The sequence below is a fragment of the Phalacrocorax carbo genome, chromosome 4, assembly GCF_963921805.1.
Source record: "Phalacrocorax carbo chromosome 4, bPhaCar2.1, whole genome shotgun sequence".
NCBI classification, from domain to species: Eukaryota; Metazoa; Chordata; class Aves; order Suliformes; family Phalacrocoracidae; genus Phalacrocorax; species Phalacrocorax carbo.
Genome location: NC_087516.1, coordinates 3,360,173 through 3,371,745, shown reverse-complemented (window position 1 = coordinate 3,371,745; position 11,573 = coordinate 3,360,173). Strand labels below are relative to the sequence as shown.

Below are 11,573 nucleotides of genomic sequence, written 5' to 3'. Positions count from 1 at the left end.
CACGTGATACCTTGGACAACAGCTAAAAGGTAGAAGGTCCCACTGCGCCTTTTGTGGTGGACAGGATATTCTTAATTTATGCCTGGCCAATGCACCTAAATTGTTGCCTCAAATGTATATATATATTCTTCCTGGATGAAATGGAATACTACAGGAGTTATTAGTAATTAAGAAAGGATCACGGTTAGGAGTGGAGACTTACACCTGAGGTTGTAAATAACTCTTGAGCCAAAAAGGAGGGTGTTAGTAATGAATGCCTTCTTGACAAGAATGTCCTAAAAGAATAAAACTCAGTAGAACTTCAGGGACTGACACTGGGAAGATCCTGCTACAAAGCAGGGTGTGAAGATAAGGGAGGGACACAAATCAGTCAGCGGTGATAAAAGGGAACATCTTGGCCCAGAAGGCACCAAAGCATGAAACTGGGGGAAGGGTAGTTCTGGGAGGTGGAGATTGTGACCACCGACTCAATTGAGGGATGAAAGGACTGGCCCCCACACTCCTCTTGAGCATGCACAGTGAATTAAAATCACACTGTAGCTTTAAAACTAAGTAGAAAAGACACAGACCAATGGAAGAAGGGGATGCTCAGTGAGGTAAATGATTATGTATTATATAGGCGTGGTGTGTTAACTGTCATGTATAAATGTCACAAATGAACTCTAGTATGTGTGCATGCTAGGATGAGAGAGCCCCCATGCACCTGCTGCTGAATAAAGCAATGCCTGCTCTTTAATACACCCAGTGTTAAGGAGTTTTATTCCTGGTTTTCAGTGACAACCTCACTCCAGCCCCTTTCAGGCAGCTGCAGAGAGCGAGAAGGGCTCCCCTCAGCCCCCTCTGCTCCAGGCTAAACCCCCCCAGCCCCCTCAGCCGCCCCCCAGCACACTTGTGCTCCAGACCCTGCCCCAGCCCCGCTGCCCTTCTCTGGACACGCTCCAGCCCCTCAAGGCCCTTCTTGTCCTGAGGGGCCCAAACCTGAGCCCAGCACTCGAGGTGGGGCCTCCCCAGGGCCGAGCACAGGGGCCCCATCCCTGCCCGGCTCCTGCTGGCCACCCCAGTGCTGACACAAGCCCGGGGGCTGGTGGCCTCCTTGGCCACCTGGGCACTGCTGGCTCATGCCCAGCCGGCTGTCAGCCAGCACCCCCAGGGCCTTCTCCGCCGGGCGCTTCCCAGCCCCTCTGCCCCAGGCCTGGACCGGGTAGGGTGTGGGGGCTGCTGGGGCAGTCTTACCTTGCAAGGGGTGGCTGCTGGTGGCAGGCAGCGGGGCAGAGCCCAGCCCGGGGGCACGGCGGCTGAGGATTCTGGCTGGTCGCAGGAGCATAGCCTCTGGGAGGCTGCTCCGCACTGGTGTGGAGGTGCACACCCCAGCTGATGCCCCTCGTTACAACCTTGCCAGCAGAATTGGGGCAGCTGGGGTTGGAAGGGACCAACAGGGGTTAGCTGGGCCAACCCCTTGCTCAAGCAGGGCCACCCAGAGCCAGTCGCCCAGGCAGCTTTTGAATATTTCAAATATTCACAGCTCTGCTGTGCCCAGACACCGCTCTCCTGTCCGCTGCAGGCTTTAAGCATTGGCAAAGAGTAATTAAATAAGGCCTTGAGCATGGAAGTGCGTTGAGCTTGGCACATAGACAGTGCTCCTTAGCGCTTACATCCCTTCCTAATCTGTCTACCAGCTGAATTTCCTTTTCACCTCTTCCTTTTATGCTCTTTCAGCTGAGGAAATCACATCTTTAGGAGACCAAATGGAGGAGAGCCACACAGGTTGCAGTGAGCTGCAATAAAAGCCTTGTGTTGCTGATGGCACCTCAGACCTTAAACCTGGTCTGAGGGAAATCATCAAATCGCTGACACACTTGCTTTGCCCTGAGAAGTATCAGCTTTGTCATGAGAGGGCAGGAGGCTTCCCTAGCAAAGCTGGTGTTGGGAAATGTGCTGGATTTGTTGGGTTCTTTTTAGAAAAATAATGTTGTTCTCAAGATTGCTTTAACATGATGCTGACAAAGCAGCTGGGGTCGGAATCACTTGACTAAAAACCTGCACACTGGCAGGAGTTTTTGGATGTTGTGTTAATTCCCTGGTTGTGAGGGAAGGGGAAGTGGACCTCAGCCTGGGGTCAGCCTCCAAAGCCGCCTCTCTGGCAGCATCTTCCTCCTGACGCAGATCATCTGTGGATCCTTCCCTCCAACATGAATTTGATGCATTTCGATTGCTTGTATTTTCTACTTCTTCAGCGACGTGAAGGGCTGCTACTGGGGGAGCAGCCCTGTTCTCCAACCCAGTGTCAGGGTGCCCATGGATGGACATCCCACACCTCCCTGCCCCGATCCCTGTGGTCTGGACAGCTGCTCCCCCAAACCGCCTCTCTTCCCCGCCTCGCAGCCCCAGCACAGAGGAGATTTCTCTGGGAGGTGGCAGCCTCTGAGCCCCAGAGCTGGGGGAACCCCAGAGAGATGCTGCAGTGGGAGATGTGGCCTCTCTGAGCGAGGTCTTGGCACGGGAGGGAAGGGGAATTAGCTCATGCCGGGTTCCCACCACTGTGGCTGGCTCCAGGGTTGTGCCTGGCATCTCCACCTGGGTCTTTCCTTCCCCAGTGTGTCCTGACCTGGAAACCCCTCAGGTCTGAGCCTGGCTTGGTAGCAATTCAGCCACCTACATGAGTGTTAGGAGGTCTTGGACGCCTGTGTGGGGCTGGGAGATGCCACGGCTGTGGGACAGATGGAAAGCCTGTGTCCTTCTCAGTTAGCTCTGGGACTTCCCCAACGGCTCCCCAGACACATCCATGGCAATCTGAGCTATGGGGTGAGACCTCAAACAGAAATGCCTTGTCCAGCCCTGCAGCCATCACAGTGGACTTGTCGTGCTTGTTCCCAAATGCTTGAAGAGCCGGAGCAGCCCTTGTGCCCTGGGAAAGCAGGACGGGGGAACGTCCCGTCCAAACACACACAACGTCCCGCTCTGCTCCTGGCAACTTCCACCTCCCCCCTCCCGCTCCGCCACATCAGGCTGCTCTCCGTCCTCCAGGACGGGAGCTACGAGGAATCCCTCAACCAGAGGGTGCTGGTGTGTCTGAGCTGTGGTCTTCTCTTGCAGGGCTGTCTCCCTGTGATTCCCCAGCCTGGCTGTGGGTCCCTCCCAAAATCCCACGTGGGTCTTTTCGCTTCTCCCATCCGCAACACAACCAGACAAGCCACACAGTCGGGTTTTCAAAACGGGGCCTTTCTCCATTTTATTTTGCCCAATAAAAATCTTTCACAGTTGGGTAGAGATAGGAGAGTGAGAGATACGTATACATATAGAACTTCATATATATTTATATATATACATATCTCTGTACAGGTATATATATATTCACTGTAGAAAATCGCAAAGGCAGTAGCTCTTCACACCTTGATAACCCAATGGAAACATACAACAGACTAGCAGTAGGTTGGGAAGTGCGGTATAGTTTTAACAAGAATTTCCGAAACAGATACATCTTTGCTGTACAAAAATCCCAGAATGCTGCGTTTTATCTCTTTCTTTTTCAGCCTCTTGTCTTTAAATACACCGACCAGAGGCAAAGTCAAGACAACAGTGTTTGGAAGTGACCGGTGGACAGGAGAGACACTCAACTTCATGGAGTTCTTTTATAAATATTTTATTTTTTAAGTATATATAGATATATATATATAATTTTTTAATTTTTTTTTTTTTTTGCAAAGTCTCGTTAAACACAGTTCGGAGAACCAGCAACAGTCAACGCAGAAACAAAACAGTAACGGAGTCGAGTTCAGAACACTTCTGGTTTGAATTCACAGTAAGAGCAGAGAGAGACCAAGCCGTCAAGAAACGAACAAGAGGAAAGAAAGCACAAGGCTGGGATTGAATTTACAGTCGGGTAGGTCCAAAACGTTGGACGAAGGGTCTAATGCAGAGGTCCTACACACAGACACAGCCTGCAGCTCACCCGGCGGTGGAGCGGCAGCGGAGAGCTCCGGCCGCTCCTCCGCGGGGCTTTTATTGCTGGTGAAATCAGACAGCAGGCTTGCTCGGGGGTGCCGGCTGGCCCAACCTGACGTTCTCCCATCGGGGAGCTGGGTTTTGGGGGGACACCTATTGATCTGCTGGAGAACAGATGCAGAAGACAGGAAACTAAGCAACATGCATCGTTTTAGGATGAGGAAACCCTCACAAGCGTACTGCCCGGTGCAGGGCAAAGACCAAGAGGGATTCCTCTTGGCTCACAGCGTTTACCAGGTCCAAGTGAGTGCAAACAAAGACACCTTGGTGGAGCTCGAGCCCTGGGCTGGGCTCTGTGGGGATGCCGCTGCGTGGAAAGGGACTGCATAGACACATTGGCCAGTTGTGCAGCATTTTTTTGCACCGGTGACGGGGCAGTTTTGCACCGGTGGTGGAGCTCTACCCGCACACATTTTACTCCCTTCGGCCACTGGAAGGGAACCCAAGTGCCGCCCATGGGGGAAAGGGGATGTTCTTCTCCGAGAGGGCTCCTGGGACAGCCTGGCTCTCAGGAATGGCAGAGCCAGTGTCGTGGCCTCCCACCGGTGCCTGGCTGTCACTAAACGTGACTCTGAGCTCAGATGCCCCGGGGGACCCGGCAGCTCCCAGGTGGGTGAGCTAATGGAGAAGACCTGCTGCAGGGCCCCAGTAGCAGTCACGGGATGGGCACCAGAGGGGGTTGTACCACACCTCCTGGGGACCCAGACTGGTGGCCTGCTGGGTATGGGCAGCTTTGGGCTCTCCGGATGAATGGGGACCACCAAGCTCAAACCATTGGTGATTATTTGGAGCCAGACTGGACCTCGCATCCCTTTCTGAAGGAGGAGAGCCCAGGGCTGGAGCTACAAAGGTATTCAAGAGAACATTGGCTTGCCTGCAGGTATCAGAGTTGGGAATAGTCCCATTTAAATCTCTCTAGAAAAACCTATTGCTTTGTGACAGAAAGCAGAGGCTTTCTGTCTGAGAAAACAGATCTGTAAAAGAGCCGTGAAAACACAACCCTGCGTGTCAGAGGTTGTCCCAGGCTCCAGATCTAATATGATCTCCTCAATAGGGAGAACCAGGGAGGAGGCTTATCCTGGAAATGCAGAGGCTCATTTCTGGTGTTGCCGGCAGTTGCGCTGCCATCATGGAACATCTTATTGGGAAGCCAACATCTGCAAACAGCTAGGTGCGATCCCAACCCCTTGCTACACTGGGGACCAGGTGGCATGCGTGTGTGTGCCACTACAGACCGGGGCACTCATACACCCCTCACACCTCTGTCTTTCCAGAGAGTGGAAGGACCGGGAAAGACCTGGAGCTGGCTGGGTGTGGCGTTGCAATGGTGTGAAGCCCCATGAAGTGATGTCAAGTGATTGCAAGCGGAGGGGATGTCCTTCAGCAAGAAGCAAGATTGGTCTTGGAGGTAAAGCAGGGCTGATCTACCTGACATGGGAATGGTGGAGAGAAGAGGTAAGGATCAGTAGTCAAGAAAGGGCTGGGACATGCCACTCTGGGTGGGGACTTTGGGCTTCAGCTCCAACTTGTTCAGATGTATCTGGGAGAGTACTGGGAGAGGCACTGACTGCTCCTGGCACGATGGGGATGGTGATGATCTAAAAGGAGGCAGGAGAGTCTGGAGGGCCGGGGCAGAGGCGTAGCAGGGCACAGGCAACATGATGAGTGGATCTTTAGCAAGGGGTCTTGATGAAAAGTTACTCTGTAAAGTGGCCTTCAAGGCTTAGGCTGAAGTGTCGGGTTAGAATAACAGCAAGCTGGACCTGCTCCATCCAGCACAGAAGTGGGAGGTGTCACTGCCCATCAGCAGGATTTCATGGTCTTGGTTGGGAATGGAGAAGAGAAGGCTCAGCACGGCCGTGGAGCAGAGGCACAGTGAAGAAGCACGTGCCTGAGGCCCAGACCCACCCAAGCACCCATCCACAGGAACCCTGTGGGCAGAGGAAGACAGATCTCCCGCTGGCCTACGCTCCACTTGCCAAGGCTGGGACCAGATTCAGGAGCCTTCATGGAGCTAAGGTGGGTAGAAATGCCATCAGCACCCCAAGCAGGAGAAGCGAAGACCATGGTGCCTTCACCTCAGAAGATGGTTCCCTGGTAAGGAGGGTTCTGGGGTGAGCTGGGGAGAGGACACCAAGGAGGCAGCCAGCAGGACCACCATCTCTCATGATACACATTTTCCTGGCCAATTCACGCTGAGCCAGAACGAGCCTTCAACTGGACCCTATAACAATGTCTACTGCTAAAGTAGAGGAGACCCGTGGCCCTGAAGACAGGTGTGATGGTTTGGCATGCATCCTCTCTTCTCCTCGAGACAGAAGGGGAGTTGCATCCATCCATTCTGCCTGCTGGGAAAAGCCCCTGGTCCATGTTCTCCCTGGGGAATGCATGGAGCTTGTTGCCACGACCGTGGAGGATACTGGTATAACCAATTGAGGACAATCAGCTCACCCAGGAACTCCTTTCTGCCCTGTCCTGTCTAGCACAGGAAAGGCCCCTCATGGCCCTGCAGATGTTCCCAAGTGGGACACAGGGAAACCTAAGCCCTTTCCTGTCCCCTGCCAGCTCTCGGTCCCCCTTCGCAGCCCACACCAACGTCATCCCTCCCCAGGAAAGCCAGGAGGCAGCTCCAAGCATGCAGTCCAGTGCCCTCCAGACATCTTTGGTCATGTTGCTTGTGAGCTCGCTGTCTTGAGCAAGCTATAAAGTGCCACTGCAAGGGGCAGGAGTGGGGTGGGTTTGTCCTTTCCATGGGCAGAGCTCACAGGCAGCAAGGGCTCAAGGGGACACCACTGGAGCCACTGCCTGTGGGGGATTTCGATGCGTCATGAGGATGGGCAGAGAGGACTTCAGCCTTAACCAGGGGCAATTGCAAATCCTGGCTCGGGATGACAGCAAGCATCAAAGCAGGGCAGAGTGACACCAGGCTGCTCAGTCAAAGCCAATCCCAAGTGGATTGCCTTCATAGGAGGTGCTGAGACACCCCCTCCCTTCCATTTCCACTGCGGCCAGCAAAAGCTCAGGGGTTGCTGAGCACCCTCGTGTAGCGCTCAGCGCTCAAATGCAGCATCTGCTGCTACTGTCGGTCCCGCTCACCAATATAGAAGCCACAGAGCTTTCTTGTCTCTTCATTTAATCATTGTATATACAGAGCTGGGCTGTTATTTACATCCAAGTACACTTGTCTCCGTATAACGTAGCAGCATAAGAGCAACAATTTGATTCCTATTTTAAGTGCGGAAACCCGGAGGTGATCTTGCTCCGGCATGACGCCAGCGACAGCAGGAATGGTGTAGCCGGCTGCCACGAGGCAGTAGCAGAAGCTAAGTGGGACTGTGTGAAGTACAACAACGCGCGGTGGTTGCGGCATTCACACCGAGAGTGAGACAGGAGTGCTGCCTGCGCGAGGGGAACCAGCCCAGCCGGGTCGTCATCTTACAGCGACAGCAACCAACCCTGAAATTACAGTGGAGCAAAGCAACCCCTCTCACAGCAAGTGGTAAGAGGGACTGCTTAGACCTTCCCTGGGGGCAGGATAGCCTGCTTAGCCCGAATCCTCATGGATAGAAATTGCTGGAGCTGATCAATCTGCTCTGCTTGCTCATATAACAACCGTGTGGACATGCCTGGAGCATGACTCGGTTGCCTGCACATGGGTGATGTGCCACTAGAGATGCTTCAGGTCTTCCCACCACTGGCCTGGCTCTCCCATAGGTCTTGGATCGTATTGGCCAGCCCCATGTGTCAGGTAAACCAGAGCATCTCTAATGTCCCTGGTCCCCTAGTGTGGGCAACTGATCTGAGACCCTTGGTACCACAGCTTTTGCTGTTGGCCAGTGGCAAGTTAGAGATGACTTGTTGTTTCAGTGGAGACACTGACCATGTGCAAGATTTTGAGGGCAGTACTGGGAGAATTACACGTGAGCCAGTACGTCACACTGAGTCCCATCAACTCCAGAGCTGGCTCGGCAAAGGTAGAGGAGACAGCTGGCTTATGGTCAAGCCCAAACTCTGAGGGGAGTTTCATGGGACAGAAACATTTTATCAGCCCTGCCTGAGCCTCCAAAAGACAAGATGTCAACCTCCTTGGCCATTCCCAGGGTTTGTCATCAAAATGCCAGTCTGGCACCCCTTGGCTATCTTGCCCCAAGGCTAAGACCCCAGGGCCTCAACGCAGACCAAGCTTGTGATGGGAGACTTCATCCAGTCAGCAGGTAAAAATGTTAAGGTCTGGAAAAAGCTAGGCAAGCTCCCATCTGGGCTGGATCTGAGCACAAACAACAGGAACCCAGGTGTCCCTCCATCATTTTGCTCCATCTTTGCTGAGCAAAGGGTAGTCACCTCAGAGGGAGACTGGTTACCAGCATGTGGCCGCACAGTGCTAGTACATGGGAGAGGACATGGCGGGAAGCAGTGCATCCAGTTGTGGGGAAGATTCCTGAAGAGCAGGAATCTTCCATGGCAGTTCAGCTGGGGCACTGGCCAAAACCACCTCTATTTTATGTCACTGTAGCATAGGGGGGTGGTTTCTGCAGGACAGCTGAGTGCTTGGGGGTTGCTGGGCGAACCTCAAGAGAGGGAAAACCACCACAGCATCTTAATGGGTGTCTGCAAGGCTCTCTGTCATCCAGGGAATGGCTGCAATCGAGGTTGCTTGGATCTGGATCAAAGTGATGCAGTGAAGAAGAAGGTGAAAGGGAGTCTACCTTTCCTCCTCCAAGGTGAAAAATCACTCCTTGCCACTCCTGCTCCATCCCAAGGAGCTCTGCAGTCCCTCATGGATGCACTGTGAGGCCATTGAGTCCCTGGGCAGTCCAGCACCCTCCAGCAGACAGACAAACCCGTATGCCTCCAGGTTTCACTGGGTCCATCAAGACACACTAATTCCTGCCACCACTGCAAAAAAGATCTAGGAAAAAGATGATGGAGTAAACCTGGCATGCTGGAGGGCTTGGCTGGCTGCTGCTGACTGGATCCAGGTACGTGGGGAGGCCAGACAAGCCCCTGCTTCTCTTGCCCATGGGTTAGCAAAGAGTTCTGGTGAGAAGGTGTCCCACAGGGTGATGCCGGTGTCCATTCCACTTGGGTGTTAGCGCAGCGGGGAATTGCGGTGTACACCTCCTCAACAGCAGATCCTTGCAGCTCCATCACTCTGGGTGTTCTTGAGCTACCAACTGAAACACTGATTCCTGCAATGGTTAGTGAGAAACCAACCTCAACATCAGTGGAGCCAGGAGAAGAAAAGGTGGAAATAACCCTCCAGGTTACTGGACTCATCTTGTGGTGAGGACACTTGCTGTTGTGTTTGTTGTTCATGTGGTGGCCTCAAAACCACCGTATGACCATCTGAGGCAGCCTCTTGCAATATCTCTATGCTTTTCCCTTTTGCCCAAGGATTTCAACGTCCTTCACAAGCGCAGATGCCTCACAACTGCTTTGGGAAGGAAGGCAGCCTGGATTCATCTGATGTGGAAAGAGAGGCAGAGAAAGCCAAGATGACAAGATGCCAGCTCTCCAACCCCGACACTGTGGGATGTTTGACTCCATCTTGAAGGCCCAATGTATGAAATGGAGGAAGTTCTAGGATTTGCCTGGCCAAGTGTCAGTTTGCGCAGTGCATGTGGGTGTCTCCCTTGGCACGGCAAAGTCTGCTGCTGGGTGGCACCAGCAGGCAGCTACACTCCTTCCTCAGTGGGCTGTGTGGGCTGATATCCAAAAGCGCTGGAGTCTGCAGGATTCATAGTGGCACTCACCTCTACACCCTTCAGGGGTCACACCTGAGCTAGTCCCCCTTTCCATGGCTGGTCTGGTAAAAGTAGTTTAGCTTGAGCTGCCCTGGCATTTTCCAGACTGATGGGTTGTGTCTTCCTCCAGCTCCAAAGGCAGAAGCCATGGGAAAAGACAGGTACCATCAACTGGGATCTTGAAATGCCCTGGTCTCATCACACATCTCCATTTTTGCCAGCTCCAGGGATCGCTGCCAGCCACCAACAGTTCCTGCCCAGTAATACTGTCTGTTGACCTTGGCTGGAGGTTGGTGGGACTAACTGCAGTCTCCTCTCTCCTGCTCAGCCTCTTTGCTCAGTCTGGAGCTCACCACAACAAGGTTTGGTCCCAACTTGAAGGTCAGACCTGGTGATGGCGAGGCAGGAGCTTTCAGGGAAGGTAACATGGAAAATTAGTAGCTTCAGGGCTTTTGCTTGGAAAGTCTTCAGTCCCTCAACGCCCTGAGGTTTGTCCTTGGTATGCAGATGAAATGCAATCTGGCGAAACTCCCTGGAGTCACCTCACATAGACATCCCAGGATGTCTCAGTGTTAATTCTAGCTTTGTTCTTCTACCTGCTCCCTGGGGCAAAGAGCCAAAATTCCCACTTGCGCTGATCCTTTGGCCACTGCCCAGTCAGTGCAAATCCCACTTTGCAACATTTTTTACTCTTTGCTGTGGATCATGGTAAAAAAAGTGTCCGAGAAAGGGAGAGCCAGACCCATTTTGCCCACCTTTTAAAGCTGAATGCTGGTTTTTGATGCCTGCACCATTCTCAGTGACTGTGCATATAGGATTTGGTTATTATTCTGCCAGGGCATAAGCACTTGCGTGATCTTAAGCATTTTCACTTCTTATGACTGCTTTCATGCTCACAGTTAGTAGGTAAATATTTACTTAAGCTGGGCCTGTGTTATATCTGGAATATGTGATGCCACGTGGGATCGCTATGGGTGCTGTTTGAAATAGCTGTACTGAAGGCTGGCACTTGCCCTGTTGCGATCCGGCGGTAATGCTGATATGTGCTCACTGCAACTCCTGAGTGAGGCTCGGATGCCATTTTTAAAGTAGACCCTGGACCTAGAGAGTGCACCGAAGCACCACTCATTTGGGAATGGGGTAGCACAATTGCCCACTGTTGGGCAAATTGCTAAAGCTTCAGTTTGCATAAACATCCCGTGGGTTTGGAGGCTTCCCCAAACCTTGATTCCACTGAATTTGGGTAGTAAGAGGGATCTTGGGAAAGGAAACTATCTTGGATTTCCAAGTCTTTTCTTGCTGTAGCCACCTTGAGTATATGGTAAGAGTAGGGCGACCGAGGCAGAGGTGGGAGGGTATTTCTGCTCCCAGCGTTGGTCACAACCCAGGAGAGAAGTGGAACTGCAGAAGGAAACCACAACAAAATGAAAACGCAGCATATGTCAAGCTCTGCTGAGCCTTCAATGTGGTTCCTGCTGGGTGATTATTCCTTGTTGGCTTATGTTACCAGAACAGGCTCATCCTGCTCCTCAAGGATGTCCTAACCTCTTGCAACAATGATAGCCATGGGCTAGCAAGAGGGAGTCATCTGGTAAAGATATGTCTGGTTTCACTGAAATCAGTGGCCAACCTCCCACTGACTTCACTAAGACCACCGTCTAGACAGGATACTTGATGCAGAGCAGTGAGTTTGCTCATGATCCCAAGAGCTTTGCTCCATTAGCCAATGTGGCTAAAAAATGCCCTGAAAAAAAACCTGCCACTTTGAACTGTTTTGCTGCACATAAATGCTTGGAAAACCAAAGAAACCAAACACAACCCTCCAAA

At 52.5% G+C, this 11,573-nt stretch overlaps 2 protein-coding genes across 7 annotated transcripts in view; both read right to left on the bottom strand.

Moving 5' to 3' along the window:
- Positions 1-11,573, bottom strand: part of UBOX5 (U-box domain containing 5) — a 122,941-nt gene that overhangs the window by 20,710 nt on the left and 90,658 nt on the right. The gene's annotated exons all lie outside the window — the stretch shown is intronic.
- Positions 3,198-11,573, bottom strand: part of LZTS3 (leucine zipper tumor suppressor family member 3) — a 55,634-nt gene continuing 47,258 nt past the window's right edge. For all 6 annotated transcript variants that reach the window (XM_064448841.1, XM_064448840.1, XM_064448839.1 and 3 more), the window contains one exon: positions 3,198-11,566. The gene's annotated coding sequence lies outside the window, so the exon portion shown is untranslated. The remainder of the gene's footprint in view (positions 11,567-11,573) is intronic.